Genomic DNA, 10,715 nt, shown 5'->3' on the forward strand with positions numbered 1-10,715 from the left:
CATTCTTCTGTTCTACTCTTCTCCTTTCTCTTTCTCTTCAAAAAAACTCCCCCCCCCCAATACATGCATGCCATATGTTTCCTATGCTTATACCGGGCTGAACAGAAAAAACAATACATAAAAAAAAATAAAATCTGAAGACTTCCCCTTTACTTGCTTTCACAGCTTTAGCTGCTGATGACTCTGGACTACTTATTTCTGTGGTTTTTGACTACACTTAAAACTTAAGCACAAAAATGAAGTAAGCAAGTCACTCTTAGAAGATTGTTAGGCCAATACTACAGGACCTATTTTAAAAGGTTTCGCTCTTCTTGGAGCTCATCAGCTGTAGGTAACGGCCTAAGTAAGCAGATTTTCCTCTCCAGATTAACGGGAGGGAGAAAGCGTATTTAACTATTGTCAGCCAATGTAGCCTTTGTTCTTGCACTAATGATAGCCACCATCTCAAAAGCCATGCTTTCTCTTCTTCCCTAACTACTATCATATTGACTTCCTACTACTTTATGAACTACAAAATTTACTCTCCCATTCTAGTTTCTTATCTGCAGTTTCAGGTGTTTGCTCACTTGACTTTTGATTATTGTAATTTAGACACTGCTGCCTCATCAGCTAAATAGGAGAACACAGAAATACATGCTTATTTATGAATTATTAAGTTTGAGTTTGTTCAGATTCTTGATGTTACATTGTACTCGAGGAAGTATTTGGCATCTCTTAATATGACTGCACTTGCTGTGTTAGGGAAAATTCTACTTATACTTATTTATATTCAGAAATAACTTGTAATTCAGTGAAAATTTAGAACACTAGTTTGGGGCACATCTTGCTCTTAAACATACTAGTTACAGTTAGGGAAGCTTAATAATTTCCTGTCAACCTTCAAATTAGAAGGATCTCACGTCCACAGGCTGTTTAAAGAAATGAAGCTTTCATCCCTTGTCAGTTCATTCAGTTTTTAAGATTTGAATGAACCTGCCATTGAGCTGAGGATATTGAACAAAAATTTACAGCATATTTACAGCATAACTGTACTTGCGGAAAAGGTTCTGCTATCACAGCTGGTTTAGCACTTGTAGTTATTTGTTCTGGGCTTCTAAACATGTATGGCTTGAATTTCCATTTAATTTAAATCATTTTAAATAGTTTCCATCTTATCATAAATGTTCTAGTTCTAAAGTTTACAAATTAAGTAATTTATGACATAAAGGGGCCTGTTTTTTAAATAAAGTGGGTCTAGGGTGAATAAAAATGCTGAAGTATTTTTTAACTCTTCCTTTACTATAAATTTGAACAAAGTCATAAAGATTCACTTTATTCCCTCACTTCCTTCTTTGCTCACCCCAATTATCTGATGCTGTCTTTTTTTTTTCCTCCGATTTCTTCATTCTTCATCTTCACTTTGTTCAAATTCCCATCTCCCCTTCCTCAGCAAACATTAATATATCTAATTGAGTAAAAGTAATCCTTCATTCCCCTACGCCTCTCACAGGGAAAAGAAAAAGAGGTCTAGAGGTTATATCAGGGAATAGCTAACACATTTAGACCAAAACTTAGAAAGATGATAGTGGAGAAGCCTTCACACTTATAAAAGATGCAACTAGACCAACAACATCTCTTTAAGTATACTAGAATTTCTGATAATTCTTCTAGTTTAACTAAAATTTCAAACTCTGTACCCATAACTGTTTGGAACAAACTGAAACAAAAGAAAGGATTAAGAATAATACTTTTAAAACATTACTTCTGCATACTACCACAACGTATGGTAATAATATGCGGCTTCTAATAGCACAGCTATCTGGGACAAAATTGACTTCAGTCTAGAACAGCAGGAGTGGGAAAACAAACAAACAACAACAAAAAACTAGCCTATGATCAAGACAATAGATCACAGATCACATCTAATTTCATGGCAAACAAACCTATAAGTGAATGGCACTGTTTCCAGCCCCCTCCTCCTTTTTAAATAGTGGATCAAAACTGCTTTTAAAGAAGATTTTGCAAAAACATGAATTTATTATATAGTAAACTTCCCTGAAAACTAAGGGGCAATCAAGTAGTTTGGAAGAAACAATTTAGTACCAAGGACTAAACATTTCCCTACTCCATGCCTTGCCAGTTTCATTTAAATTGCAAGAAGTTTTTAAGGCATAAAATGCCATCTGTGTTGTTTGTATAAGCACATAGCATGCAGCAACATGTCCTCAACCAGTTCTTATTGCTTTAATTTACTGTTATGGATAATGAGCACCTAAGTCCCCATATGAGACCAGCAAACTTATCTTCCCACCTAGTAAACAAGATTCTACTACACACCAGTTAAGCAAAGATGGAACAAAAAAAAAAAAAGTCCTTCAAAAACTTTAAACATCTTTACAAAAAATAAAGTGAAATAAAAAAAAAAAACAAGAAAAATCAAGTACCAAATTAACTCAAGACTGAAATAGAGAAAAGCCAACACCAGGTACAGTTCCAAGTCATTTGAATTATTGTTCCACTTGCAGCACAATGAAATTTCAGTTCATGTGTGTGACTACTGAATGCCAGTCCTACAGAACTTAAAGGTCAGGTGCAAAACAGGAGAATGGTGGATGAGACAGGCAGTAGGCACAGTACATTAGTAGCTCCCTGGTGCTAAGTTTTGGAGTTTAAGTCGTGACAGCAAAGGAAAGCTTTAGACAATACCACAAGGTAATACTTGCAAATATATATCCATATTTACCCATTATTTTTATATCCGTATTTATTATTAGTAAATGAGGAATTGTTAAGCATGGGGAAGGGTAGGCCAGCAAGCTATAAAGCATGTTTAAATATTTAGTTCGCTGAAACACAGATTTGACTATACCAAACAAGACAGAAGTTAGAACACTAAGCGCCTTGAATATAAAAATGTTTTTCTTTAATGACAGAAGCCATCAAAGTCTTATCTTCCTTGATCTCCCAAAAGCCTGAGGAACACAAATTGATTTTGCAACCTTTTGAAGTTAAAAATAATATCTATACAGAATATTTACCATGACCTTGCAAACAAGAGCAAATATAGCAGTTAAAGTTGTTTCCTTAGATAAAGGGGTGTTCATTTTAGATAACAAAGTATTATACCATGATTTTAAAGCAATAAAAGCTCAGAAATATCCTAATTAACATCCTACCTCTCCTTCTCAGGACGGTTAGGCTCGTCTTTGTAACTCAAGAGGGGATTTTTGTGCAGTTTGTGCTTCCTAGCTTTTCCAATCTTACAAAACTGTTTCTAGCCCTTTCTATCTGCAGGTTCCCAGAACTGCTCGCTACAGCCTGTGAAATAACTCCAAAATTGCCTCTTAACCAAAATGAAATATTTGTTGGGAAAAGTTGGGAAATATGTATTGGGAAATATTTATTGGGAAAATAGAGTAAAGAACGCATTGCCAGGATAGCATACATGCAAGAACACTGACAGAATGCAACCTAATCCTGTTCTTTAGCTTTCTGGTAACAGTTTGGACTACATATAGCTATTCTCTTCTCAGTCAATCAAAATCAGTGGAAGATGTCACCATTTTCAGTATCTGTCATCACCTCTCCTTCCCTATGCCCAATCTTCATTGAACAATAGAGCAAATCACGCAAAATCTTCCTACCTCACTTCAGACAGAATCAGCTTAGATTAAAAGTTTTGGCAAATAAGGAAAACTCCACAGAAACTGCTCCTTTGGCTCACCTGTAGGGAAAGTAAAATCCTGTAAAGGACTAGTGACAAGCACCTGGAAACAGGAACTAGTTTCACTATCACAACTGAATGGGGGGGAGGGGGGGGGAGTCTGCCCAAGGTTTAATTCTTTACACAAGAATCATTTCATCCCCTATGTTAATTCAAAAATGTAAAAACATCTTCATTATAGTTCACAATGCTAACTTGTAAAGTTAAAGTTGTCCAAAGTTTTTAAAAAAAAGTTAAAAGTTGTCAAATGGATATCAGAGTATAGACTGAGGAATTTACTTTTCTCTACGTTTAAAAGGGTATCTGCCACGGTCCAAAAGTCAGTAGGAAAGTCCCTGGTAGGGGAAGACCTTAATTTTGTCTGAGGTGCCAGAAACATACAATATCTTCTTTGTTACTAAAAATCTTGGCGGTTCCCAAACCAGTTGCCAAAACCACCAGCGCCTCTCTCCTCCCTTGATATTCCCTTTGATGTGATCATCCTATAAGGAAAATGAATAATATACAATAATTAAAAGATAAGTTTCTATAAGCACTGCAAAACGTGTAAGAAAAAAAAAAAAACACTCAAAAACCACTAGCGTGCTTTTTAGATGGCATTCTTCCTGTCCTCCAAATACGTGTCTTGCTGGGTATAAGTCAACCATGCCTACACAGCTAGGTTGCTGCATTGCACAATTCTGGTCAAGCTGGCAGGCCTGTTCATATTGCCAGTTATTAAAAATTATATATTGAGACTGTATCCAGTAGGTAACCAGGGCAAGAAACTTTTTAATATGCTATTTCACAGTGTACCTACTTCCAAAGAATTTGCTGTCTACTCTGCCATATAACTTGCAGGATCCTGATCTTATGGAATGTTAACAGATTACTACTACATAGCCAAATTTTCTTAATATTTACTGTTACCAGAATTTCCTTATCACAATCTTTTCAGCTGTTATAAAGAAGTGGCCTGCAAACATTAAAACAGAGTACCTTATAGTAAAACTGGAAAGTTTATCCCTTCCCTGCCTCCTAGCTAACTTCTCTTTGTAGACTATATGAAAGAGAATTTTTGAGTAATTTCAGCTCTTCACTACTCAGCCCTTCAGTCTTCTATTTTGTTCCCATGTACAGTTGTCTATAACAAGTGCAGAAGTACTGTCAGTTTTTCTTTTTTAATTCTCTATAGCTCAACATTCCAAATATCTGACCAACTTCAGATATAGATGGAGTTTTTTCTTTCTTGAAAAAAAGCAGGAACAAAATAGGCCAAGCAGAAAGTTTACCTTAAATTGACCGTTCTTGCCATTCTCTTCTGTAAGACTAAGAGCTTTTATTTCTAAACTTTGTCGCGTTTGCTTTTTTAAGAACCTAAGTTAAGGACTAAGCTCCTTCATCTATTGTTTGCTTTATGGAGAAAAACAAACAAACAACAAAAACCCCACCCTCTCCATTATTCCATCTCTTAAATGACATATTAGCTGCACTTGCAAAAAGTAAGACAGGTGAAGCCTTTCAAAAATACAGTAGAGTTATAGTTTTAAAAATGTTTTATAAGGGTTAGGTAAGTAGTTACTGATGGCTGTATCTGCAGTACACACTTCAAGTTAGATAGGAATTGCTACCTGCCATCATAATCCCATTCGTTTTCAAATAGCTACAGTTGTTCAAACATTATAATGTATCATTTATGGAATTATGTTTGCTACCATTTCTTCCAGATTTAGGTTGCCTAAAAACCTCCTCTGTCTAGGTATTTATCTGTATTACTTAAGTACACTTGAGATGTTAGAATACTTTTATTGTTTATAAAAGGTCTTGAAAGCCCACAGGACTGGAAAAGACCCATAAAACTATTTCAGTTTCGCCACATTTTATCAGTACAAACCTATTTAAACACAAAACCAAAAATACACAATACAATCAGGATTTCTTTTCTCTGGCACTCAGGAAAAAAAAAAAAAAAAAACTAACTTACTATAAGTATCATAAATTCAAATCCTTATCACCAAATAACATAATCTTGAAACCACAAAGGAAAAAAAAGTAGCATGATAACACTTCCTTTGATGAATGATAATAGTAAAAGAAGCAGGCTGCAATCTGAGTAGAATTCTGAAAATCAACCATTTACGTCTACTGGGAAAGTTGTTTTCTGTTGCTGTCAGCTGATGTATTCTGTAACTGCAACGGTAGCGTTAGTGTCTGTGCTAGAGACTACTTTGTCTGTGCTAAGATTTCAAACAGTGATGAGGGCAGGCTGGCTAGAGAATTATTTACCTTTCCTTTTAAAAAAGGCTCTGTGAAGTTCTATGCAAAGAGACTTATTTGACAACATTATTGAAGTTGCAGAAGAACTTGTAACCAACCAGCCCCATAACTGATGGCCAGAAATATGTAAACAGAGTGTACACCTGTATGTATGGTACACGCTTGTTCACGATGCAAACTAATCTCCAAGTCATTAGTTTCAACTTCAAGACTTGTATTTTCTCCCTCTTCCAAAACTGTCAGCTTGCAAAACTTACAATAGTTCCTGTTACTGAGCAAGACCTCAGTGGTAAACTGGGGATAAATCACGAAGGAACTACAAAATGAAGACAAGAATCCTGACAACGATAAGCAGCAAAAACCCATGAAGGACGGAGATAGGACAACGTGGTCAAGGCAATGGCCTGAGAAAGTTACCTTCAGAGTAGCATCCTGGACAGTTGAAAGTATAGGAAGACTTTCAGGGTCAAAGGAATGATGTTGCTGGAAGTGTGATGTGAAATGCCTCGTCTGGAAAAGAACTTCACAAGAGACCACAGGATAGGCCATGGACAGCCTTCTCAAAATCTACACGTTCTGGTTACGGCTTGACTGCCCTTTACTGTCCATACTGATTAATTCTCCTCTTCCCAGCCTCCCTAAATAAGAAGCTGTCAGGTCAGTAGCATGTTAGCCCTTTTGTATTCCCCTCTAATCCAAAGTACTCTTCAAAGAGGAGGAAATATATGAAGCAACACAGTCTTAAACCAATGCTTTTGAGTTACCTCCACTCCTTCATGCCTACTTTATGGTACCATCTAGCACTATAGGCCCATATAGGCTTCAAAACCTGGAACTAGAAATTTTGACTTTTTGAAAAAACAGTTGAGGCGCATAGAACGTTTTGTCACTTGCCGGCTACAGTAGATGACACATCAGACAACAGAAGGGTGGCACACTACACAGCAAGTTTTAGGAAGCCGAGTAAGAAAGGAAAACTGAAAGTACTACCTGTAAAAAAAATGCAATGTAACACCTAGCTGTTGATCAAATTCCATTAGACATACTGTTTCAAGCAACACAGAAACAACTTGCAAAGTATTCTTGTGCTATCCAACCCATTCCAGGTGGGTGACCAATCCAGTCTGAAAGAATAAAGTACTACACCAGTGCTTTGCATATCATTATGATTTTCCCAGGTCTCCAGAAGAATACTCATCAAGCTTCACCTTTCCTAGATAAGGGATCTGTTGCACAGATATTGTAATGGTTTGTGGTTTTTTTTAAATAGAGATTTATGTCTAACATAAGAATATTTTCTACATGTTAAGATCTCCCTGAAAACACAGGAATCAATACTTCACACTTACAGTTTGTCATTAAAGAAAAACATCAATATAAATTATGTGAGTGTGAACAAACAGGTAAACAAAATCAGTTAGGTAATACAAGTTTTTAAGTTCAATATCACAGAATAATCACAACAGACAACATTACCTGAATTACACAGAGAGGCAACTTTTCTCAAGGCAATTTTCACTTTCCTGGGCTAGGTTCCCTCTTTGAGCATTTAAAGACAGTCCTAACAAAAAAAAAAAAAAAAAAAAAAAAAAAAAGGCAGGGGGAAGGTTCTTTGAAAAAATAAATACATTTTTCCACTCTGTTCAGATAAGAATTCAAGTTCTATAGAAACACAAAGATTAACACTCAAACTCTCAACTTTAAAAGGGTTCCAGTTTTCAAATCCAATGTACCATCTTTGCCGCTATTTTAAATGAAATTTACATAAAGTCTTCCCATCATTTTCTATGTTTCTTAGGGCCAAGCTATATACAGATTAACAAAAAGAATTCTGATTAGTTTTAGCCAAAGTCACTCCCACTCAATCAAATGCAACGTTGATTTTCTTTACAGTACCAGGAGAGAATAGGGAAGAAAAGATGTGTTTTTCCACAGGAAAAAATTACATCCCCTATACTTTGCAGGGCAAACTCCAGGTACCAGTAACGATTATGCTATTTTCGCCCTGATTATGCCTCCTGCTAGTCAGAAGGAAATGAAGTCTGAGGATTCCGCTTCTATACGTTTATCTGGTGGAAGATGAAAGGTAAAACACAGCCAAAACCGACTGGGGGCCAGGACGTTCCCGCTGCCAGCCAACAAGCGGCGACCAGGGAGCTCGTGGCGCAGGCAAACCTGCGAGTCAAGAAGCTCTCTCCAAGGTATCCGGGGCCCGTTTAACGGCATCCAGCACGCCAGCGCAGCCCTCCTCCGCCCCGGGCCTGGCGCGGAGCGCTCCCGGCGGCACTTCCTCCCCGTCAGGCCCAGTAAGCCCCGTCACCGCTCCCGCGGACGAGGCCTCACGGTCCCGCTGCGGCCGGCCCGGGGCAGCGCTGCCGCCGAGGCCGTGCGGGCAGGTCCCGCGGCCCGCCGGCAGCCCTGCCCAGGCGGCGCCTCCTCCCCACAAGCCTCCGCGCCCCCCCTCCCCTCCCCTCCCCGCAGGCGTTAACGCTGCCCGCGGCGGGCCCGCCTCGGCCCCGCCGAGCACTCACGTCTCCTGGCGGGCTGCGGCCGGGGGAAGGGGGGGGGGGGTCGCGGCCCAGGCTCCGGCCGCCGCCGGCTCTGCGGACACCGAACGCCTCAGGCTCTCCGCTCCAACGGTCCCCGGCCGCCTCGCGGCGCCCAGCCAATCCGAGAAGGCCTCCGCAGGGGCGCGCGCGCTCCCACCAATCCGAGCCCGCGCCTGCTTGAGGGGGGGGGGGTGTCTCCCCCCTCCCTCCCTCCGTGGCCGTCAGCCAATCCACAGCCAAGCCTGCCTGCCAGCCCCGCCCTCCTCCCCCGCGCGACGCGGCCTGGGAGCCAATCGCGCGGCGGACGCTTCCTCGGCGGCGGCGGACGTGCGTGCGCTCACTCCGCGCACTCCCCTCCCCTCCCCTCCTCCTCCCCTCGGCCAACCAGCAGCCCGCGCCGCACGCCGCGCCGGGCAGCGCGCGCCCTCCTCGCGCCAACGGGCCTCTGGAGCGCTCGCGGTCTCCAGCCAATCAGCAGCCCGCGCCGCCTCGCGCGCTCGCGGCTGGGGCGCGACGGCCTGGGGCAGCGCCCCAGCGCGCGAAGCCTCAGTGTTTCCCGCCCTCCGCGGGGGCGGGCGCGTCGGCAGCGCGCAGGCGCAGCGCGTGCCGGGCAGGCGGCCGCGGGCTCCCCTGACAGGAGCCGCCGCCGCCGCTGCCGCCGCCGTCGAGGCAGCCGCCGCCGTCGAGGCAGCCGCCTTCGGTGCCTCTAGAGCTGTGTGGGGCGGAGGACCAGGCGCCTCGAGTCGCTTAAAAATCTAGCGGTGACGGTAGAAACGCAGTTCTGAGCCAGAAGCGGCTTCCCCGGCCGGTGTCCTGTCAGTGGTGCAGGGGGCGGCCCTGCGGCCCAGCTCTGGTGTTGCGGTGCGGTGTTGCCTGGAGTCCAAAAAGCGAGGTATGGTATAGGTATGAAGTCCCACAGGGCCACTCAGCCTGGTGCAGCTCAGCACACGTGCTCCCACGTTCTGAGCTGTGGCTGGATTTTGTCCCTCAGAGCGTCACAGAGCACCGACGAGTTTCGGGACTGGGCTGGGGCCCCACGTCTGAAGCGGCCAAGAGCCGAGGAGGCAGGTAAGGGATGTGGGACAGCTGGTGCATCAGTCAGCCCACTGCCAACCTGGCAACACCATCACCACAGCGGTCTGCGGGATGCTCCGCTGAAGCTCAGCCTCTGGTGTAGAGGTGTAGCTCTCAGGTGGTTTGTCTTGCTATGAATATACTTTCAGCAAAGGGGACGTGGGTGGTGAGGGCAGCTTTGGCAGGTAGGGAAACATGCGCTTCAAGGATGTGCCACCTGTTCGCCAGGGGAGTCTTTTAAAACCACCCTGCCATTTCTCCCACCATCTCCTAACAGAGGGATAGCAGTCCTTTCAAACAACACTCTCTCCTGCCCCGCTCTTTGACCATCTGTCTCCGGCTGAATAACACTGTTGCATAGCAATCAACTATATTACAGCTTGGCTTGCTGGCAAGCAATTGTACTACAGTCACAGCAGTGACTAGTGCGTAAGTGTTTCCTGAGGAACATTGGATAGACAGGCATCCGTTCCAGGCTGTGCACACAGTCTTCCTCCGATCAGTCCCCCTGTGTGGAAATGCCATGGTTCCTTTTGCAATGTGTTTTCTATGTTTGTAGGAAAGGAGTAGGATTCTTATGTTGCGTGTGGAGAGGAGGGACTATTATGTTTTGCATGTGTGGAAGGGAGGTGTTTTGTCATGAGGGTATAGGAAGATGTGGAGCATGAGAGAAAAAAAAGCATTTTTTTGCTGGGCATGCTTAGCTACTCTAGCTAGTGCTGTGTTAATATTTATTCTGAGCTATGTATGTGCAAATGATAGTGCATGATTTTTTTCCCCCAATCCTGGAGTCAGGCCCTCTGGCAGCAGCGGAACCAGATTGGGCAGAAGTGGTGTGGAGGGTTGTTTCTGGTGGCTGCAGCTATGCTAGTAAATTAAGTAGCAGCAGGATGCAGGCATGGCACTGGAAGTGGATTGTACTGTTTACCTGTTGAAACAGTTAAACAACCCAAGCAGTATGGTGTAGGTATAAGCTCCAGCCCAATTAGTCCTCTCCCAAACAACTTCCAGCCACTATTGGGATCTTGCATGGGATAGGGGCCGTTCCTAGTAGGCAGTTTGGATAGAGTCACCCTTTTGTGCAGTCTGAAAGATTCTGATAATAAGGCCACAGCCCATTCTGTGCCATATGG

The 10,715-nt window shown here is 42.8% G+C and overlaps 1 protein-coding gene across 9 annotated transcripts in view; it reads right to left on the bottom strand.

The window, feature by feature from the left end:
* Positions 1-8,662, bottom strand: part of DTNB (dystrobrevin beta) — a 224,464-nt gene extending 215,802 nt beyond the window's left edge. For 6 of the 9 annotated variants that reach the window (XM_068936647.1, XM_068936645.1, XM_068936643.1 and 3 more), the window contains exons 1-2: positions 8,491-8,662; positions 7,436-7,520 (exon numbers count right to left, since the gene is read on the bottom strand). The gene's annotated coding sequence lies outside the window, so the exon portion shown is untranslated. Of the gene's footprint in view, positions 1-7,435; positions 7,521-8,134; positions 8,376-8,490 lie in introns of those variants that run through there. The other 3 variants (XM_068936646.1, XM_009669647.2, XM_068936638.1) reach the window with 2 other exon arrangements.
* Between the last annotated feature and the right edge of the window lie 2,053 nt (positions 8,663-10,715).

The sequence above is a fragment of the Struthio camelus genome, chromosome 3, assembly GCF_040807025.1.
Source record: "Struthio camelus isolate bStrCam1 chromosome 3, bStrCam1.hap1, whole genome shotgun sequence".
Taxonomy (NCBI): domain Eukaryota; kingdom Metazoa; phylum Chordata; class Aves; order Struthioniformes; family Struthionidae; genus Struthio; species Struthio camelus.